This window comes from Leopardus geoffroyi, chromosome A1, assembly GCF_018350155.1.
Source record: "Leopardus geoffroyi isolate Oge1 chromosome A1, O.geoffroyi_Oge1_pat1.0, whole genome shotgun sequence".
NCBI lineage: Eukaryota > Metazoa > Chordata > Mammalia > Carnivora > Felidae > Leopardus > Leopardus geoffroyi.
In genome coordinates this window covers 186,639,598-186,654,343 of record NC_059326.1, presented here as the reverse complement: position 1 = coordinate 186,654,343, position 14,746 = coordinate 186,639,598, and the positions used below count along the sequence as shown (strand labels likewise).

At 33.8% G+C, this 14,746-nt stretch overlaps 1 long non-coding RNA gene across 2 annotated transcripts in view; it reads left to right on the top strand.

The window, feature by feature from the left end:
• The window catches only part of LOC123611182, a 40,662-nt gene extending 35,776 nt beyond the window's left edge, over positions 1–4,886 (top strand). For both annotated transcript variants that reach the window (XR_006718481.1, XR_006718482.1), the window contains exon 3: positions 3,688–4,886. This is a non-coding gene — a long non-coding RNA (uncharacterized LOC123611182). The remainder of the gene's footprint in view (positions 1–3,687) is intronic.
• The last annotated feature ends 9,860 nt before the right edge of the window (positions 4,887–14,746 follow it).

Sequence of the window (14,746 nt, the reverse complement as noted above, 5' to 3'; positions counted from 1 at the left end):
AGACTTCAAATAGCCAATGAAATCTCGAGAAAGAAGAAAAAGGCAGGAGGTATCATACCTCCTGATTTCAAGATATACTATAAAGCTATAGTCATCAAAAAAGTATAGTGCTGGCATAAAAACAAAAATATAGACCAACAGAACAGAACTGAGAGCCCATAAATAAACCCAAGCGTATATGGCAAACTAATATTTGACAAGGGAGCTAAGAATATTTAATGGAGAAAAAAAAAAGTATTTCCAATAAATGGTGTTAGAATAACTGGATATTCACATGTAAAAGAAAGAAACTAGGCTTATGCTACTCACAGAAATCAATTCAAAATGGATTAAGGACTTAAATGTAAGACCTGAACAATTAAACTCCTAGAAGAAAACATAGAAATAAAGCTTCTTTATATGGGTCTTGTTAATGATGTTTTGGATATGACACCTAAAGTACAAACCACGAAATGAAAGATTAACAATGGAATATCAACTAAAAAGCTTCTGCTCAGCAAAAGAAGTCATGAAAAAAGTGAAAAGAAAACCTAAGGATTAGGAAAAAATATTTCCACGCCATATATCTGGTAAAGGGTTAATACTTAAAATATATACAAAAATATGTGTATATATATATATATATATATATATATATATATATATATAACCCATTAGCAACAAACAAAAAACAAACAGTAAAACAAAACAAAAAAATTTAAAAATGGGCAAAGGACCTGAATAGACACTTCTTTAAAGAAGATATATGAAAGGTCAACAGGTACATAAAAAAACTGTCATTAAGAAAATACAAATTAAAACTACAATGTGGTGTCACCTCACAAATACTAGAATGACTGTTATTAAAAAGACAAGAAATAACGAACATTGGCATGGATGTGGTGAAAAGGGAACCCTTGTGCACTGTTAGTGCAATTGTAAATTGGTGTAAACACTATAGAAAACAGTATGGAAAATCAGCAAAAAATTAAGAATAGAACTACCATTTGATGCAGCAATTCCATTTCTGGGAATATATCCAAAGGAAATAAAAACACTAATTCAAAAAAGATATCTGCAACCCCACGTTCACAGCAGTAGTGTTGACAGTAGCCAAGACATGGAATCAATCTAAATGTCCATCAATGGATGATGGATAAAGAAGTTGGTTTATATATAATGAAACATTATTCAGCCATTAAAAAAAGAATCCCATTTGTGAGAACATGGATGGACCTTGAAGCCATTATGCTAAGTCAAATAAGTTAAAGACAAATACTGCATGATCTCATTTATATGTGGAATCAAAAAGCAAAACAAAACACAAAAACAAAAAAACTTGAAGAAAAAGAGAGTTATGGTTGCCAGAGGTGAAAGTGGGAGAGGGAAAATTTGAAGGTGGTCAAAAGGTATATATTTCCAGGTACAAGTACTAGGGACATATAACACTATGACTGTAGCTAACATTGCTTGATACATAGGAAAGTTGTTAAGTGGGGAAATTGTAAGAGTTTTCATCACAGGGAATTTTTTTCCTTTTTTCCTGGTTTTCTTTCTTTTTTTTTTTATTTTATTTATATGAGAAAATGGATGTTAGCTGAACCTATTATGTTATCATTTCACAATATGTATAACTGAAATCACCATGCCCTCAGCCTTCAACTTATCCAGTGAGGTACACCAATTATTTCTCAATAAAACTGAAAAAAATAAAATAAAATGACCAAGACTAAAATAAAAATCTAAGTAAATCCGAGTGAAGTGTGAACTTTAGGTAATAATAATGTCTCAACAGTGGTTTATTAGTTGCAACAAATATACAACACTAATGTAAGATGTTAATAATAGGGTAAACTAGATGTGAACTATATGAGACCTATTTTTACTATCTTACCTCTTTTCTGTAAATCTGAAACGATTATAAAGTAAGAATTTTACTTTAAAATTACAGTGAAATAATAATCAAAAATAGTAAATAACTCAAGAGTCCATCAACAGTAAAATAGGTAAACAAATTTAGGTCTATGCTTTTGGTGGAATACTACACTGCACCGAAAATAACAAACTTCTCATTCATACAACAATATGGATGCATTTCAAAAATATTTTATTGAGGAAAGAAGCAGAATAAAGAGTACATGCTGCATTATTTAATCTATATAAGCTTCCCTGTGAAAGAAATCAAAAGAGTGGTTGCTGCTGAAGGATGGGGATTGGAAGAAGGCATGAGAGAAATTTCTGGAGTTTTGAAAATGTTGTATATTTCAATTTTGATATAGTTGCATGAAGTATATATGTATTAAAACTCACTAAATTGTGTTTTGTTTTTACAAACTGTGCTTTTCATGGAATGTAAATTTTACTTCAGAAAACACCCACACTAAAATTTTTAAAGTACTTGGCTACAGTGGAGAGAATGAATTTTAGGAAGATTAGTATCAAAAAGACTATTTAGGAGGTTATTATGGAACTTTGGAGGAAAAAATAAGTGATAAAACAGAAAATGAGAGAAATAGATGAATTGGGGATATATTTTGGAAATGGAGGCAACCAGGACATACTGTTTTATTAGATGTGTACAATTAGAAATTTTTAGGAAGAGCGCTCTGAAGTTTATGAACAGATGCAGATATCAGCCTCATGTCTGCTACTTTTCGGTTGTGTGATCACACATGAATTGCTTCATCTGTTTGAGGCTTCCAGTATCTCATCTTTTAAAGTAAGCTAATTAGACTTTTTGTCTACCTGACTCATAGGTCCAGAAAGAATTCAATGAGGTAATATTTACAGTAAGTTCATAAATTGTAGTGTATTAGATATGAAAATTATTTTTAAATATATTATATAAGCAGTGCAATAGCACTGTAAAATATGTCATGGATACTTTAATCATCAACCATGAGCAGGTAAAATATCCTAGGGTAGTAAACAGTTCTATTTCTCTGAAGAGGTATTACAACTAAGAATTTCAAATTTGAATCTTTAATTAAGACTATAGGTAGAAAACAAATTTTAAATGCCTGGTAAGAGATCAAGATTGCAGTACTGAGAAATTGTGCTGTATCATGTCTATTAGGAGAGTCTTCAAAATTCCATGCACAGATCTTCCTGCAACACGGTAACACCTCAAACTCAGTATGGTTTGCATCAGCTTGCAAATATGCACAGAGAGGCATTGTTATGTCTTTGGAGCAACTTATCTGGGGCTATGCCATTCTGACTCTTTGCTCAGAACTCTCATGATAAGTCCAGCATGACAGCCAATCAAACATTACTCCACTAAGGTTTCCTAGGAAACGGACACACAGCTAAAGAAACGAATTGCACACAGTTGAGAAGAAAAATACTGCAGCAATTTCACCTTACTGATATTTTTTCTTCCTAAAAAGAATATATGAATATACATACCAAGGATCAGTTTTTAAAAAACAGGACACTAAAAACCAACAAAGCAATGAAACAAAGGACCAGAACACCCTTCTTGTTCGAATCTATGAATACGATTGTCTTCTGAAATTTGGTTACAGATGATAACACTGAAAATAGTGGTGATTTGAAAAGTGTGTTTAACTTCCTAGAAAAGATCATTTAGAATAGCATTCTTGTTCTATCCTCAGTCTAAACTAAGATTTGTTTGTTGGGATTATTTTTTATAAAGATCTGATTGGGTGGATATTGAAAAACATTTATTTGTGTCTTAACTTACAGAATGTCGAACATACTCAAGACATAGCAGGCTCTCAACAAAAAATTATTGCATCAATAAGGAACAAGCCCTGGACTTTCTAAATCTATAATGTCCCCATTCTATTCTCAACTCAAGGCACAAGCGTGATTAGTTCAGTGGTTGATGAGCAAACACTAGATTAAGGTGAAAACTAACAGTAGTTTTTGGCCATTTTTCCTTTTTTAAATTTGACTTTACTTTCTGCTGATCCAGGATGCAATCAGTATGTTATAGCTGAGATCTAAATAGATGAAATGAATTGCAGATTCTTACCTTTATATTCCAGTGTGAATTTAACACTTTGGAAAGAGATGAACCTGAGTAATTAATTTAACAAACATGTATTAAGTCCTCACAATGTGTCAGGTGTGGGAATGCTGACTGGTATCATAACTGGTTTTGAACAAATGTTTAACATTCAAAAATTAATGATTTTTTTTGTATACTAGGCCTAACCAAATATGACAGACTGATAGAACTGCAAAGAACTATGTTGGTATGTGGCCAGTTTCAGGATCTCTAAATCCTCGAATGCCATTTTTCAGCAATTACCACGAGAGATTAGAACCTGAATGATATGATGCATCGAATTAGATAGGCTTTATATTTGGTCTCTTGCCCTGGTAGTCCCCAGATGAACATCCAAAATTTCTAAAATCTAGCTGAGTTACCTTTAAATCTAGCCTAGAGAAAGTTTAAGTACCCAGAATATAAAATTTGTTAAATGGAGAATCACATCTTCTTGTTTACCCCTGTATCTTGAGTGCCTGGCACAGAAGTTGAGCTTAGTAGAGTTTGTTCCATCTTCCTACTGTACCATGGGTATGATTGGAAGAAATTAATGGACTAACTGTTGGATGATGAAGCTCAGTGCAGTCCCTTTTCAAGGAAATATATGTGATCTGTTAGAGGGCAGAATTGGACTCTAACAGTAAGTTTCTGCATAGTAATGATCATTTAAAAAGGTAATACAATTGAAAAAAAACGTATTCTTATGATTTTTAAATCATGCTATACTTCCATATGGTCTATAGATCTGATTTCTGAAAATTTTCTATATATATGTACGCAGATAGAACTTTCTAGAGTGACCTACAATGAAATACTATCAAACATCTCTGGGTGGTAGAATTTTATGTCATCTCATAATTATGGAACAATAAAGTTGATTTTAAGACTATTTTAACCAACACATTCATTATTAGATTTAAGATAAATATAGGAACATTACTACAACATTATACATCTGGTTTGTGTATACATATAAAATAGTGCCTGGTGTATAGTAGGTGTTCAATACATTTTTAATGGTTTATATGTAATTTGTGCATATATAAAAACATACCTGCAGCATAACCCTTTTGACTATTTAATAAGTTATTACATACTTTAGATAATTTAAAATGGACTAATTCAGATTCTGTCTATATGATGAAAGCATTAATTGTACACTTTTCAGTTCTGATAGGGCTACATTTCTTATAGTGAAATGCATTATGCTATCTAGAATTGATCATGTTGCCTCCAAAGTCTTGGTTTTATGAAAGTCTCAAATCTTTTATACGGTTTTGTGCATACATCTGAAGATATCCCAAGGTGAATTATTTGAAAAGGAAAACAAGGCTGCAAATGAAAAGAAATGCAGACCTTCTTCTCTTCGAGAGAGTTCGCTGAAGCAAAACTTACTAAAGCAATTACAGCCTTGAGTATTGTTTTAAAACTGTCAAAGTATTCACTTCCAAATACCCTCTATTTCATCCTGTTTGTGGATAGCCACAGGTAGAGGGGAAAAAATAGAAATACTGCCCAATATAGCTATTCTTAGATGATTCTCTCAGGTGGTTAATCACCAGGATTAATTAGCAAGCAGCTACTGTGAGAACTTGATCTTTTTTCTTAATTCTTAGTCTTACATCACCAGGTATTTTCTAAAATCAGGCTGAGCACATCCATAAGTTAAGTATCGAAGCTTGCACCTGAGGGAAGAGCACTCTTAGGTGTCCACCCAGCAGGAGGAACCATGCTCTGCGCTCAGAGTGAGGCGGTGACTTGAAAAATATATTTGTTCCCACCTACACCTTCTCCCACTGACAAATGCTGTGGCTCTCCAGGCCAGAACTCTACTCTAACAAATAGATTTACAAAAATAAAAAGAAAAGATAAGGCAGAAAGGGAAAGAAGAGAAAATAAAAGCCTGTCAGAAATGTAACACCTGCATAAATTGAATATCTAATTGTGCCCACACCTGCAAAATAGTACTTTTCAAAGCAACTGAGAGTTGCTGTCTCAAAACCAGTGTGTCTGGTTATGTCTAAATGGTCTCATAGTTAAACACTTCTGGTCATGGGACAGATAGGCTAGAGAATATGAAAATGTTTGCTAGAACTGAATATAACAAACCATTTTTTTTTTAGTTTTTATTCAAATCCAGTTAGTTAACAGACAGTGAAATGTTTTTCCAGGTGTACAATATAGTGATTCAGCACTTCCATACAGCACCTGGTGCTCATCACAAGTGCCCTCCTTAGTCTCCATCATCTGTTTAGTCCATCCTCCAACACCTCCCCTCAGACAACCATTCTTTTATAACTCCAAATTCTAAAGTGGTTAAGAATACTACCTACTCATGCCACCCCATTCTGAAGTACCATATTCAAGAAGCTTGTCTAGAATTTGATACATAGCAACCCAAATACTTGAGTTGGCATTAAATACCATTATTCATTTTTAAAAAAATACTTATTTTTGAGAGAGAGAGAGTGTGAGTAGGGGAGGGGCAGAGAGAGAGGAAGACAGAGGATCTGAAGCAGACTCTGTGCTGTGGGGCTCAAACTCACAAACTGGGAGATCATGACCTAAGCCGAAGCAAGAAATATAACTGACTGAGCCACCCAGATGCCCATCATTATTCATTTTTTAATGAACAGTTTTGAGCTTGTGTTGGAGCTGTGGGGATAGGGCAGGGGAGACAAGAGCTGAGAGTGGCTGCCTCCAAATCACTATGACTCATTTCTTCTCTTGTGGACCTTATAGTATAGTTTCAGACATTCATTATTTTTATGTAATATTACTGATTTGTACCAGATAACTTTACATTAGACATAAAAAATACAGAGCCTGAATATTTATTTTCACATAAGTGGAAAAAAGCCTGAATAATTTGCATAGGTTTCAGAAAAATGGACAACTGTAGGACTCAATAAGAGGTAATGTGCAGACCATCTAACTAGAAGAAACTGTCAGTGTGTATACTATGTACCAAGGAACTATGTTAGTTGCTCTGTGAGCGCCTTTGTTTTTTTCATTTTTTTCCCCTCCCTCTGACTTGCTTATTTGTAATTGTCATCTGGATTAGAAGCTAGGATATTTTTGGGATCACAGAGAGTCAACCTGAATCACAGTCTCATGAAGAATGGAAGTTACAGTCAGACAGCTTCCAGGAAAAGAACCACAAAGTCATTTAAAAAACAAGATCTATTTGTAAGTTTTATCCCTTCTTTGAAGCATCAGGAATGATATCCCTGGGGTATTTCTCAGTAAAAAATAGATGCAATATGTGTCACACAGGTACTTCTTAGAAACTCAAACTGCTTTGCAATATCATGTAATACTTTCACAGTCACAGTATTTCTCCTTGCAATTGTTCTTAGTAAGTAAGCAGGGGAGGGGTGGAGAAATCATGATCCCTTATGACAGAATAACGTAGGCACTCAAATTTCTGATAAGTTCTCCAGTTTTTTGCTTCATGGGTCAAGGCATTGTAAGTATAGATGATGGAAATCTCAAAATTATTTCTGTGTATAAACATAAGTTAATGGAGATATGATAAGACATTATTGAAACCTTAGTATATTTGCCAGTCACTGTGATAAGTAATTCATATATGTAATTTTAGAACAAGCTGTTTGTAACAATGATTAGGACTCTCTTTCCAATAGTTCTAATTCTCCTCCAAGGCTATGGTAGCATTACAATTTTCTGCCCCCTTAAAGTTGAATGAGGCCATATGACTTTCTTTGGCTGGTGAAATATAAGCAGTTAAAGCCAAATCAACACACAACCACTGCTCTCACTTTCCCTCTGCTTTAGTGATCAGCTAATTTTATGTGGCAGCTATTCTAACAGCAAAGGTTCCAGAGTGAGAAGAAATGGAGTGGAGTGCCTCAACTGACCTACAAAAGACATATAGCATGAGTGAGAGGGAAAATAAACCAACCAACCTTTGTTGCTACTTTATATGCTACTAAAATTTTGGAATTCTTTGTTATCAAAGCATAACCTGTTTTAACCTGTTCTAATTAATAAGTTATCAAGTAGATACCTGCATTTTACTGATAAGTTGAAGGCTCAAGTAGATTTTCTAATTTGTTCAAGGTGAAAGATGCAATAAAAGACAGAATTGTGATTTGAACAATTCTTTCTGACTTTGGAGCCCAACTCTTTACCATTAAACTTATTTAATGGACTTGAATTAGTGCTTGCAATATATGTATTTTTGTGTGAACTCCCTTAGACTTAGTGGTTCTAGAAAAGATTTGTCTGTGATACTGTTTCTTTGGAATATCTTTTAAAAGCCAAACCAAGAAAATAAAAATACTTTCCATAACGCTTTATGGTTTACAAAGTATTTTCATAAGTAACTTGTAGTAACTTGTGGTATCTTCGCAGTAAACCTGTGACTTAGACAAGACAAGCAAAGACAGTGGAGGCACAGGAAAGTTAATAGTTGACATGCTCAAGGTCAAATAGCTAGGTAATGACAAATTCTGGGATGAGAATCCCAGAGCCAAGAATTATTATCCAGCGACAGCAGCAGGAGGGAGGTCTGTAGAGGTAGTGATCATTCCTGCCACATTCCTGCCTTTTGTTAAACTCAGCTCTGCAAACAATCTGCAATTTTATTTTGCAATCAGGATCATTGATAACATTTTCAATCACTCTTCATTGTAATCAGTTATATTTTTAGAACCGTTAACACTGCCATAAAAATAGTAGAACAACTCAGGCTTAGATTGCAAGATGATCACAGTTAAAGTAATTCAGACCAAATCCTAGACCCAAATGAAAATATTTTATTTATTATCCTTAAGTATCTTTTTGAAATTTCCCAAAGTGAGAGATTATCAAGAAGAAACAAAGCTAAATTGTCAAAAAAATTGGACCTATGTGTAAAAGCAAATGCATTATATATTTGAGAAATTGTATTTTTGAAAGTATACAATGGTTTCCATGTGAACAATTTCAGATTTCTTTCAAATTCAAAACAACAGTTTGCTCCTCATTATTGATTATAATTTTCAAGTTCTATTTTAACAAAGTCATTGATCACTAATCAAGAATAAGTTTGACTTAATATTTCTTTTTATAATTACACATTATTTTAAAAATTATGTGGTTACAAGTAATTTTTAGCCTTCTGTTATTGAAAGTGGTGCAAATAAAAATATCCTGAAAGTGTTATATTATTGTAGGTAAATTTCAGCATGATAGCACCTATTCGTTTTGCTGACTGTTCACAAATTCATTTCTGGAAGGGAGATGAGATGTTTTGTGGCCCCATCTTCCTCAGTTTTAACCAGGAGGGTATGAGCAAAGGACATTGCTTTGCTTGGTAGGTTGGCGCCACAAGTAGCTGAGCCAGGACCAGAATTCAGAGCTCTAGGATAGTAGTTTCCCTATCATTGGGTCTCATTGACTTAAAATGATCAGCTGTATATTTTTTAATGTTTGTTTGTTTGTTTTGAGAAAGAAAGGGGGGGGGGACCAGAGGGGAGGGGCAGAGAGAGAGAGAGGAAGAGAGAGAGAATCCCAAGTAGGCTCCATGCTCAGTGTGGAGCCCTAGGCAGGGCTCAAGCTCACAACTGGGAGATCATGACCGCAGCCAATATCAAGAGTTGGACACTTAACCAACTGAGACACTCCAATCAAATATATTTCATATTAGTATACCAGACCATCAAGACCCTTGTCAAAGTTTAGTCTGACATGTCAGAGGAGGAAGTCCTGAATATTTTATGTAACCCATTCCTTTTGTAACCTTAGTAGAATTTCAAACATCACATGAAACCACAACCAGATTAGCTCTAGAGATAACAAAAACTCAGCTCTGGAGCACACATTTTGTAATTCTCTTGAATAAGGAAGTTTGTATCCAAATTTCAAGTGTCAGACATGATGCTAATTCTGATTTTAGCATATCTCTGACAGAGGGAGTATAATAATTCTGGTAAGTTCTTTGAACTCATACATTTCATGATTTTCCTCATCTCTAGCTTTTCAAAAGTCTTAGTATTCAAGGACTTTTGACTTCGTTCTTGACCTATTTTAAAATGACATTTTGATTCTTTGTGTATATTCTTATATGTGTGTTTGTATGTGTGTATGTGTTTTCTAGATATTGAAATAAATATCCATATATCCATAGATATATCTAAGCCATATTCACATCTGCACTTCTATCTATAGATTTTCTGTATATACATATATGCATATACATATACATCTATATGTATGCTATCTATATCTGTAGTTCTGTATGTATACATATATGTATGTGCATATATAAAGAGAGCTCTATGGATACCAAAATATAGACATCTATAGTTTCATCTATAGAAAATATAAATGTAAATATATGTAAGTATGGAGGTAAATAGGGACACCATATGTAAATGTGAAACACTGGAACCAAATACTGTGAATTAAACAACTTTTATCCCTCAAAGCATACCTCAAATACTAAATCCCTCCAAAAGTCTCCCTTCCAAATGAAAATTATTGCTGCCCCCTTTGAACCCCTTAACACCACACTCTTCTCATGAAACTTTTCTCACTTCAAATAATAATGAGGGCCTTCACATGCTAATGTGCCAAGTACAAGCTAACTAACTCAATCTCTAACTCAAGCTTGGGAAGCAGCTATTATTCTCTTCATTTTAAGGTGGAGAAAACCTAATTCAGAGACATTGAGTGACTTTCTCAAGATCAAATAACAGAAAACACACAGAGGAGAAATTTGAATTATGGTCTGCTTAACTCTAGTGCCTCAGGTGTGATTTAGTCTATTTATTATCCTGTACAACATATAAACTTCAGCCAACGACCTCGCTCCCCATGAAGTATACATGTGCAGGATGAACTCCAAGCTTATTAGCTAGGCTAAAATAGTTGAATAGAGATTTCAGAGATAGGGGACAGTGCATCGAGTTTGAGTTCAGCAACTTAGCAGCCTAATAAACAGATAAACACTTTTGAGGAGCATAATAGAATATGGAGTCTCTACAGCAAATCATTGACAGTATTTGGGATTAATCCAATGTACAATATATGAAGAAACTGGAAAACATGACCCATACTCAACAAAAAAGACAATCACGGGAGACTGACCCAAGATGACCCAGAATTTGCAATTAGCAAACATTTAAAATTTTTTTAATGTTTATTTATTTTGAGAAAGAGAGATCAAGAGCAAGCAGAGGAGGGGCAGAGAGAGGAAAACGGAAAATCATAAGCAGGCTGTGCACTGTCCATGCAGAGCCCTATGGGGGCTCGAACTCAGGAACCGTGAGATCATGACCTGAGCCAAGATCAAAAGTCAGTCACTTAACTGACTGAGACACCCAGGCACCTGTGCAATTAGCAAACATTTCAAGGTATTATAACTATACATGTAAAGGAAAGTAAGAACATAAAGAGTAAAAAGATAGCAAGTCTCAGCAGAAAGACAGACACTATAAAAAGAATCAAAGGGAAATTTGAAGACTAAAATATACAATGTTGCAAGTGAAAAAAATCACTGGATACACTTAACAGCATATTTAAGAGGACAAAAGGAGTCAGTGAAGATAGGTCAATAATCATTATTCAAGATGAGAAACAAAAGGGAAAAAACATTGAAAATGTATAAGCAGGGACTCAGAGATTTGTGAAGAAGCACATAAATGTCTAACATATGTGTCTTAGACCCTTGGAGAGAAGAGAGAGAATGGGACAGAAAAAAATCTCTCCTAAAGTCATTGAAAGACAGAAATTACATGTTTCAAAAAGCTTGGCAAATTTCAAGAAGGATAACTAACAAAAGCCACATTTGACACATCATTGTTGAAATACTGAAAAACAAAGAGAAAGAGAAAATCTTTAAAGTACAGACAAAAATAGCACATATAGGGGCTCCTGGGTGACTCAGTACGTTGAGCATCTGACTTCGGCTCAGGTCATGATTTCTCGATTCATGAGTTCGAGCCCTGCATGGGGCTCTGTGCTGACAGCTGGGAGCCTGGAGCCTGTTTCAGATTCTGTCTCTCTCTCTCTCTCTCTCTCTGCGCCTCCCCAGCTCTCTCTCTCTCTCTCTCTCTCTCTCTCTCAAAAATAAATAAACATTAAAAATTTTTTTTAAATAACACAGTATATACAAGAATAACAGTGATATAAGTTATTGCTGAAGTCTTATCAGAAACAAGGATGTTAAGAAGACAGAGGAACAATTTATTTAGAGCGCTGAGAGAATTAAAATTTATCACCCAGAAATTTATAGCCAAGAAAAATATCACTCCAGAATGAAGAAGTAACTGCATATTAGGATAAATATATATGTATACTCATATATAATATATATGTGTGTGTATATATATATATATATATGATATATGTATATATCATATATATATATGATATATGTATATATCATATATATATATATATATATATATATATATATGTATGTGTATTTGTTCACTGTAGACTTGCCTGAGAAAAAATGCTAAAGAAATAATTCTGGTTGAAGATAAATAATCTTAGATTAAACTTGAATGTGCAGAAGAGTAAAGATGATTGTAAATATTAAATAAGTACAAAGCACTATATTCTATATTTCTCCTAATTGCTTAAAATTTAGATGTTGTTTAAAATGAAAGCATAACATTGTATTGTGGGCTATATAACATATTTAGATGTAATGTATAGGACAACAATCATAAAACTGGGGAATAAAGTTATATGATGCAAAGATCTTTCATTTTACATAAACTGGTACAGTATTAACTCTAATTATATTGTGAAATGTTAAAGATATAAATTTTAATATCTAGAGAAAGCACTAGAAAATGATAATGAAAAGAGGATTAGCTGAAAAGCCAATAGAGAGATTGTTATAGAATTTTAGAAGGTTTGCAAACCAAAAGAAGGGATGAAAGGAGGGACAGAGGGAGAAAAACAAAAGGACAAGCAGAAAACAAATAGAAAATTCAACCATATCAATAATGACATTAAATGTAGATGGACCACCCACAGGATAAAATATGTAAGTAGATATACCATATAAAAATATACTGTTATGGATTGAATTTTGTCCTCCTAAAATTCATATGTTGAAGTCATAATCATTATTACCTCAGAATGTGATTAGAGATAGGACTTTTAGAGAGGTTATTAAGGTAAAATGAGGTCATAATGGGTGGGCTCTAATCCAGTGTAACTGGTGTCCTTATGAGAGGAAGTTAGGACACAAACAGGCACAAAGGGAAGACCGTGTGAAGACACTAGAAAAAGATGGCCATCTACAATCAAGGAGAGAGGCTCTCAGAAGAAACCAACCCTGACAACACCTTAATCTTGGACTTCTAATCTCCAGAACTGTGAGGAAATAAATTTCTGTTGTTTAAGCCAACCAGTCTGTGACACTTTGTTATGGCAGCCCTAGGAAACTAATACAGATACTTATCTTCATTATTAATTAAAGAAATAGAAATTAAAACCACTATGCGATTCTGTTTTACACCTATGAGATTGACAAAAATAAAGATAGACAGGAAAAAAAATGTGGTTGGACTAAGCCTGCCTATTAAAGACAAGATCATCTGACTGAATTTAAAAAATAAGACAGCACTTTATGCTTTCTTTTTTTAATGTTTATTTATTTTGAGAGAGAGAAAGAGCATGCACAAGCAGGGGAGGGGCAGAGAGGAGAGACAGAATCCCAAGCAGTCCCCACACCATCAGCATAGAGCCCAATGCAGGGCTTGAATTCACAAACTGTGAGATCATGACCTGAGCTGAGATCAAGAGTGGGGCGCTTAACCAACTGCACCACCAAGGATCCCCAACCCTTTTGCTTTCTACAAGGATTACATGGTAATTATGAAGACACAGTCAGTTGAAAGTAAAAGGATGGAAAAAGATACACTTTGCAAACACTAATCACAAGAAGGTGTGACTATCCGTATTGATATCGTATAAAGTAGACCTCATTACAGTGCATTACCATCAATGAAGCAAGACATTTTTAAGTAATATATGGGTCAATTCATTGGCAAGACATAAAACTCCTAATATGTATGCACATAAAATAACAAAGTATCAAAATATGTGAAGTAAAATTTAACAGAATTAAAAGTGATAAATAGACAAATATATTTGGAGATTTAACATTCCTGCCTAGTAATTGAAAAATAATGAGTCAAAAGAATCAGTAAAGGCAAGCAGATCTGAACACTATGTAACACTTTGACTTAATTGGCATGTATAGAACTCTAAACCCAAGAACTTCAGGATACACATTCTTTTCAAATGTGCATGGTACATCCACTGAAATTCTAATGAATATATTATCTAACAATAATGGAATTGAATTAGAAATAAGTAACAACAAAAAATCCAGGAAATCCCTAAATATTCAAAAATTAAGCAAAACCAGTTATGAAAATAATAAAGCAAGCTACATATTGGAAGAACGTATTGACAAAATATATATCTGAAAAAACACTTATATCTGGAATATAGAAAGACCTCCAAAAACTTAGTAATAAAAAGATAACTGAGTTAAAAGTAGACCAAAGAGATGAATATATGAATTGCCAATAAGCACATGAATATAACATTGTTATCAGAAAAATTTAAATTAAACATCTGAGATGCTACTACATCCACAAGAATGGCTAAAGTTAAAAAAGATAGACAACTCCAAATGTTGGTGAACATTTGGAACATCCAGAACTCTCATACCTTACAATATGAGATTAAAATGCTACCACTACTTTGGACAAA